This window comes from Gavialis gangeticus, unplaced genomic scaffold (genome assembly GCF_001723915.1).
Source record: "Gavialis gangeticus isolate Ggan-Ray unplaced genomic scaffold, GavGan_comp1, whole genome shotgun sequence".
NCBI lineage: Eukaryota > Metazoa > Chordata > Crocodylia > Gavialidae > Gavialis > Gavialis gangeticus.
Window position 1 is genome coordinate 24,147,964 of NW_017729022.1, and position 6,772 is coordinate 24,154,735.

The 6,772-nt window shown below is 45.3% G+C and overlaps 1 protein-coding gene across 9 annotated transcripts in view; it reads right to left on the reverse strand.

Annotated features, from left to right (window-relative positions):
- Positions 1-6,772, reverse strand: part of GRIP1 (glutamate receptor interacting protein 1) — a 493,469-nt gene that overhangs the window by 133,302 nt on the left and 353,395 nt on the right. The gene's annotated exons all lie outside the window — the stretch shown is intronic.

Consider the following 6,772-nt stretch of genomic DNA (forward strand, 5'->3'; position numbering starts at 1 on the left):
TGTGAATTGATTTCAGTCAGCCCGGATCAGGCCTCAGTAACTTGTTTGGCTAACTTCATGAAAGGGTGCAGATAGCTGACAATGAGGCTTGCTTGAGACTGGAAAACAATCTGAAAGGAATAGGAATGCAATGCAGTCTCATATGTGTAAGAATTTCTGACTCATAGCTTGTTTGCTTGGTATTAGATTAACTATTAAGGAGAACATCTGTGGACTTAATGATTTAGATAAATTCATTTTATGAATATATTTTTTCAGATAAGATAAATACACTATAAAAAGGTTGAAATGAAACCATTAGCCTGACATTTGCCTTCTGTGTATTCTGAATACGCTCTCAGTTTATCCTGATAACAGCCTTTATTCAGTATTCCAACACCATCTACATTTGTAATGACTAATGTGGTATCATTAATATTGCTTTCAGATTATTCTGGTCAGTTTCTCTGAGGATAAGAAGAACCTGCTCTGTCACAAAAAAAAGCAGCAAATAAAACTAATTTCTATGTCAACAATTAATTATAAGAAGAGATGTAAGCCATTTTGAGGGCTAAACATTGAATCTATTGCACAAATTACTCTACCAACGTTCTTTCCCTTTATAGAAGGAAGAGGAGCAAAAAAACTCAAGTGGAACTTGTCTAGGGTTCAGATCCAATACTGTCCAAAACCAGTCCCTCTCCTTGGACCATAACTGTGTCGTGGTGGAGAGACTAGTGTGTTCCAATGACCCTCAGAGCTATGTTGTCTCAAGTCTTCTACTCCTGGTAGGTCTCCCCTGAAGAGGTTTGAGGCAACGAAGCATGGCCCAAACTCCTCAAGACCCCAATGGTGGAACAGACATACTTGAGGACTTGTTGGTTCTCTGCAGCTGTGAAGGCAGATGAGGGCCGCAGCAGGTTGGAGATCTCTGGTTGTCTTGGACATCCTTGCCATTGGCTTCAGGGTTCCTGTCAAGTTTGTGTGGCTGTTGCTTGTGCACCAGCTTTCCCACATTAAAAGATGTCATGTGCAGGCCTCTGTCAGGAATATTAACATCTCCCACAAACTAAGTCCTGTGGTGATGGATGAGTGGCAGTGGGGACAATAACAGTGATCTCTGGGAGTCCCTAGTCACAACTCTACACACATGCAGTGGTTGTATGATGGTCATTTTGCACTTACCAAGACAGAAGTACAATTTGGCAGCTGTGGTCATGACTGAGCAGTCCTTTTTAGGATCTGCTGTGCTCAACCTGAATAGGGAAGGGGCTAGAAAAGGTGCCCTAAACACAGGCCGTCTCAAAGCCCCCTGGCTGGATTGCTGCATCCAGTGGGATCACTCTACGTGAGGCCAAAACCAACAAAATAAAGTGCTGAAATTTGCCACATGGAATGTCTGCCCTCTCATGGACTCCCTGATCTGTGAGTGTCCTAAAAGAGCCGCCATAGCAGCTAGAGAACTTGCAAGATATGATACTGATATTGCTGCCCTAAGTGAGACCTGCTGGGCAAATGAAGGCCAACTGAAAGAGGAAAGAGGTGGCTACACCTTTTTTTGGAAAGGAAAGTTATCTGAAGAGAGGAGCATTTACAGGGTTAGCTTTGCCATCAGGAACAAGATTGTCAGTCAGCTCTCAGAACTCCCTGTGGGCATTAATAAATGCCTCATAACTCTGCCTCAAGCTCAGTAATGACTAGTATGCTACAGTCATCATAGCGTATGCCCCCACACTTGATGTTGAAGAAGTCAACAAGGAACAATTCTACAGCACTCATCCTCATGGGTGACTTCTATGCAAGAGCTGGGCAGCACTGAACTCTGGAGTGGCACCATTGGGAAACAGGGGGTAGGGAAAGTCAATTCCAGTGGTATCCTCCTCCTTAGCAAATGTGCAGAGCATGACCTGCTCATCACAAATACTATCTACAGACAAATATAAGACCACTTGGAAACACCCACACTCCAATCACACTGGCACCTTCTTGACTATATTATTGTCAGAGCCTGTGATCAAACTGATGCCCATATTAGCCGAGTCCTGAGAGGCGCAGATGACTGTTGGATGGGCCACCATTTAGTCAGATCAATCATGGACATGCAGCTTGCACCACAACCCCGGAAACAACTGAAAGGAATGTGGAAGAGATTTAACACCAAGGCACTCCAAAACCAAGCTAGATAAGGGCTCTTCAGCAATGCCTTACTGAGAGGCTCTCTGACCTACCTGATGACATCAAGGACATCCAGTCAAACTGAGAGGAACTTAAGAACATTATTCAAAAGGCATGTGTTGAATCAGCTGGATACTCCAATTACCATCAACAATACTGGTTTGACTAAAATAATGAGGAAATCCTAGCACTTATCCATCAGAAGAGAACCGTGTTCTGCAGTAGGCAAAATGAACCCTCCAACAAGCAAAAACAAGAGGTTTATCACTTTCTTAAAGCTGTAGTACAGATGAAGCCAGGGATATTAAAAACCAGTGGTGGCAAGCGAAGGCCATGGAGCTCCAGAGTTTTGCTGATCAACATGATATAAGAACCTTCTTTCAGGCAATAAAAGTAATTTATGCACCATGTTCCAGTGGCCTAACCCCCTGTGATCCCAGAACAGCTCCACACTTCTCTCAGATAATGTATCCACCAAACAATGCTGGAGGGTGCACTTCATGATTCTACTCAACTGTGAATCTGAGGTCTCAGCTGCCACTGAGTTGACCGCTCAACACCCAGTACTAGCATATCTTGCTGATCCCCCATCCTTTTAGGAAGTCTGGAGTACTATCACTCAGACCAGGAACAATAAGGTGTCAGGACCAGACGGCATTCCCACAGAGGTCTTCAAAGCTGGTGGAACAGCACTAGCACAAAAACTTCACCAACTTCCAATCAAAATATAGATTAACAAGGAAGCTCCACCTGGCATAAAGAATGCCAACATTGTGACCATCTTCAAGAAAGGGGACAAGTCAGTTTGTGGGAACTACAAAGGCATTGCCCTCCTCTCCACTGCTGGGAAGATTCTTACTTGCATTTTTCTGAATTACTTCCTCCCTGTTGCTGCAGATGTCCTTCCAGAATCCCAGTGTGGCTTTAAACCATCACAGGGTACTATCAACATGATTTTTGTTGCATGACAGATCCAGAAGTGTAGAGAGCAATACCAGGAGCTGTTTATACCATTTATTGACCTAACCAAGGCCTTTGACTCCATCAATCATGAAGCCTTATGAAAGGTGTTGGCTAGGTTTGGTTGTCCACTGAAGTTCATCAGCATCCTCAGGCTACAACACGATGGGATGACCGCTACAGTCCTTTGCAATGTATCAGACAGATCTACCATCTGTACCGGTGTCAAGCAGGTCTGCATCATTGCTCCAACCCTTTTTCTCAATCCATCTTGCTGTAATTTTGAATCTCATTCGTGACCACCTTCCTCCTGGAATTGGGGTTGAGTATCGAATGGGCAGTCAGCTTTTCAACCTGTGGTGCCTTCACAGCAAAATGAAAGTTACCAAGACTGGTATCACTGACCTTTGTATACTGATGATGGTTATCCTTGCACACACTGAGACCAATCTGCAGTCCACCCTTGACCTATCATAGCCTGGAACTCTCCTTTAATATCGGGAAGACCAAGTGTGCCATCAGTCTGCCCCAGCTCACCAAATCATCATTGGTGGAGAACCCCTAGAAAAACTTTGAGCATTTCCCATACCTTGGCAGCCACCTCTTCCAGTCAGTCTTGATGTAGAAATTGAACACAGGATTCTCTGTGTCAGTGTATCGTTCAGAAAGCTGCTTCGCCATGTCTTTGCTGATCGAGATCTGCAGATGGAAACTAAGATACTGGTCTACAATGCAGTCCCCCATGCTCCTCTATAGGTGTGAAATGTGGGTGACATATTGAAGCCATCTTAAGCACCTGGAATGGTTCCATCAGTGTTGCCACAGGAAAATCATTCGCATTAGATGGGAAGACCACTGCACCAATGCCAGCATCCTATATGCAGCTAACATAACCAGCATTGAGGCAAAGATCTTGAAATATCAACTCTGCTGGGCTGGCCACTATGTGCAGATGGCTGACATCTCCTGAAGCAAGTCTTCTTCTCTCAGCTTAGTCATGGTAAGAGGACCCATGGAGGACAGAGGATGTGCTACAAGGACATCCTGAAGCATACCTCAAGGAGGGTGGCATTAACCTTACAAACTGGGAAGTCCTGGTTGGCAACAGGTCTCAATGGCACTGCACCATACATCAAACTACAACCCGCTTCAAGAGAACTGTCTTGCTCAGGAAGATGAGAAACAGCAGAGGAGGAAAGAAAGCACACAACATCCTGACCAACAGCTGTGTTGTCCCATCCCACCCCCACCTCCCCAATGGCACCACTGGTCATACCTGTGGAAAAACTTGCAGAGCATGGATTGGACTCTTCACCCATCTTAAAACTCACCAATAATCCCCCTCCCCCAGCAACATCATCCCTGTATCAAGGTACATCCATAAAAAAGCAAGGGCAGTGGCAGCAGTGCACTGGCACCAGGTACCTTTGCATGGGGGGAGGGTACAAAATCAAATGGAAGTAATTACCTAGAAGTGAGTAGGGGGACACTGCATGCGTCTTGCACTGGGCACCAAAATGCCTGACTACGGCTCTGCTTGTCCTTCCCTTTGTACCAGCGATAACTGAAGGCAGCAAAAGACAGGAGGTGGAATGCAAAGAGTCACTAGTAAACATCCTGTACTTCCACTTTGTTTGAACTGGATAAGTACTCAACATATTGGAAGGATGGGTTAGGGTGGCTTCAGGTCCTGATGATCAAGTAGGTTTCCAGTGGGTGAGCAGAACTGCTGCTAGGAGGTGAGATAAGGAGTTTTAATGTAGAGGGTGGGTGAGTTGGAGCTAGAGTGAGCCTGACAGTGACTGGCCCTAAGTAGACTTGTAGACATACCCTAAGATGAACTACGGGTATTTTAGTGAAGTCTACTCTGAACCAATAATGCATATTGAAATGACTAAACATAATATCAACAATGTCAGAAGCAGAATATTAAGTAACGAACTGTGAAGTATATCTTTGTGCTGCTAAATGGTGTTCTAAAAGATGACATTCTGCAGACCATTGCTTCTGTAATTTCTAGATCAAATTTGTTCACTTTACAAGGCGAAAAGATGCTTTTTCCTTCCTGAATACCAAGCCTTCAAACATAGGCTGGGATGAAAGTGAGGCCTGAGTGCTTTCTTTGTTGTGTGGGGTGCATCTTCCATAGGGCACATTTCATGCAGTGGCCCCCACTGAGACTGATTCTGAATTCACATTCACTAGTTTTGCACCCAGGTAAATTTAACTTCAATCCAGGTGTGGGAAAGGAACTCAACATATGTTTAGCCTTAAAGTACCTAGTTATTTTCATTCCTGGTCAGCCTAGGTGTCAACTTTGTTTTTTGCCGGTGGGCAATTGCAAACATAAAAACCCCCCCAAAAGGCACTTTACTTTTAACTCTGTATGTTCCTGTGCTGAAAACCCACACATGCCTGGAAGAGGCAGTGCATTACTTCTACCTGGCTCCACAGCATCTGTAAAGATCAGGCACTTTAGTGGGGTGTTTGTGGCAATTTTATCTAATAGCTGATTTAATCGCTCTTGGTTAAAAGTGCCAAAAGGCCCTGCTGAAGGGCCTGATCTTTACAGACACTGCAGAGCCAGGTAGAAGAAATGCACTATTTCTTTTGGTAAAGCACAGTTGGGTCTTTTTAAACATCTGCGAGCATGACTCTGTGGGTACTGAAGACCCACTGGACCTGGTACTGGCCAAAGGGGATGATGTAGTCAGTGATCTAAGAATGGATGGAAAGCTGGGTGATAGTAACCACGAGCTGATCACCTTTACTATCCATTGCAAAGCTGGCAAGTCAGTCAGCAAATACAGAAGTCCCCAACTTTAGGAAAGCTGACTTTGACAAGCTCAGGAGGCTCGTTGTTTAGGCCCTAAGGAACCATGACGTGATAGGAAGAGGAGCCCAAGAGGAGTGGTTGCTCCTCAAGGGAGCGATCCTAACAGCACAAGGGATGGCCATCCCATCTCAGAGGAAGCGTAGCAAAAGGGCACAGCAACCCCCTTGGCTCAGCGGGGAACTTGAGGACCTCCTACACCTCAAAAGAGAGACTTAAAGGATGGAAGGCTGGAATTACCACCAAGGAGGAGTACTCAGCACTGGTCTGTACCTGCAGGGAGCAGATCAGGAAAGCCATGGCTGCAACTGAGCTCCATCTGGCTTCACATATGAAGGATAACAAAAAGTCCTTTTTCAGATATGTAGGGAGTCGGGGAAAAAAGCAAAGGTAACATTGGGCCCCTGCAGAACCAAACGGGACAGCTGATAACCAACACCCAGGAAAAGGCCAATTTACTTAATGGGTACTTTTCATTGGTCTTTCATCAGTCCAGTGGGACTGCCCTGCCTGGCAAGATGCAGGACAGCCAGGGTGAGGGTGTATTTGTACCCAGCATCGGTGCTGATCTAGTAAAGGATCACCTTGAGAGGCTGGACACCTTCAAGTCAGCTGGTCCTGACAGATTACACCCTAGAGTAAATCAAGGAGCTGGCAGGTGTCATAGTCCAACCATTGGCAAAAATATTCCAAAACACATGGCGCCCAGGTGAAGTACCTGAAGACTGGAAGAAGGCCAATGTGGTACCCATCTTCAAGAAAGGGCGGAAAGTAGATCCCAGGAATTACAGGCCAATCAGCTTGACCTCAATCCCTGGTAAGATT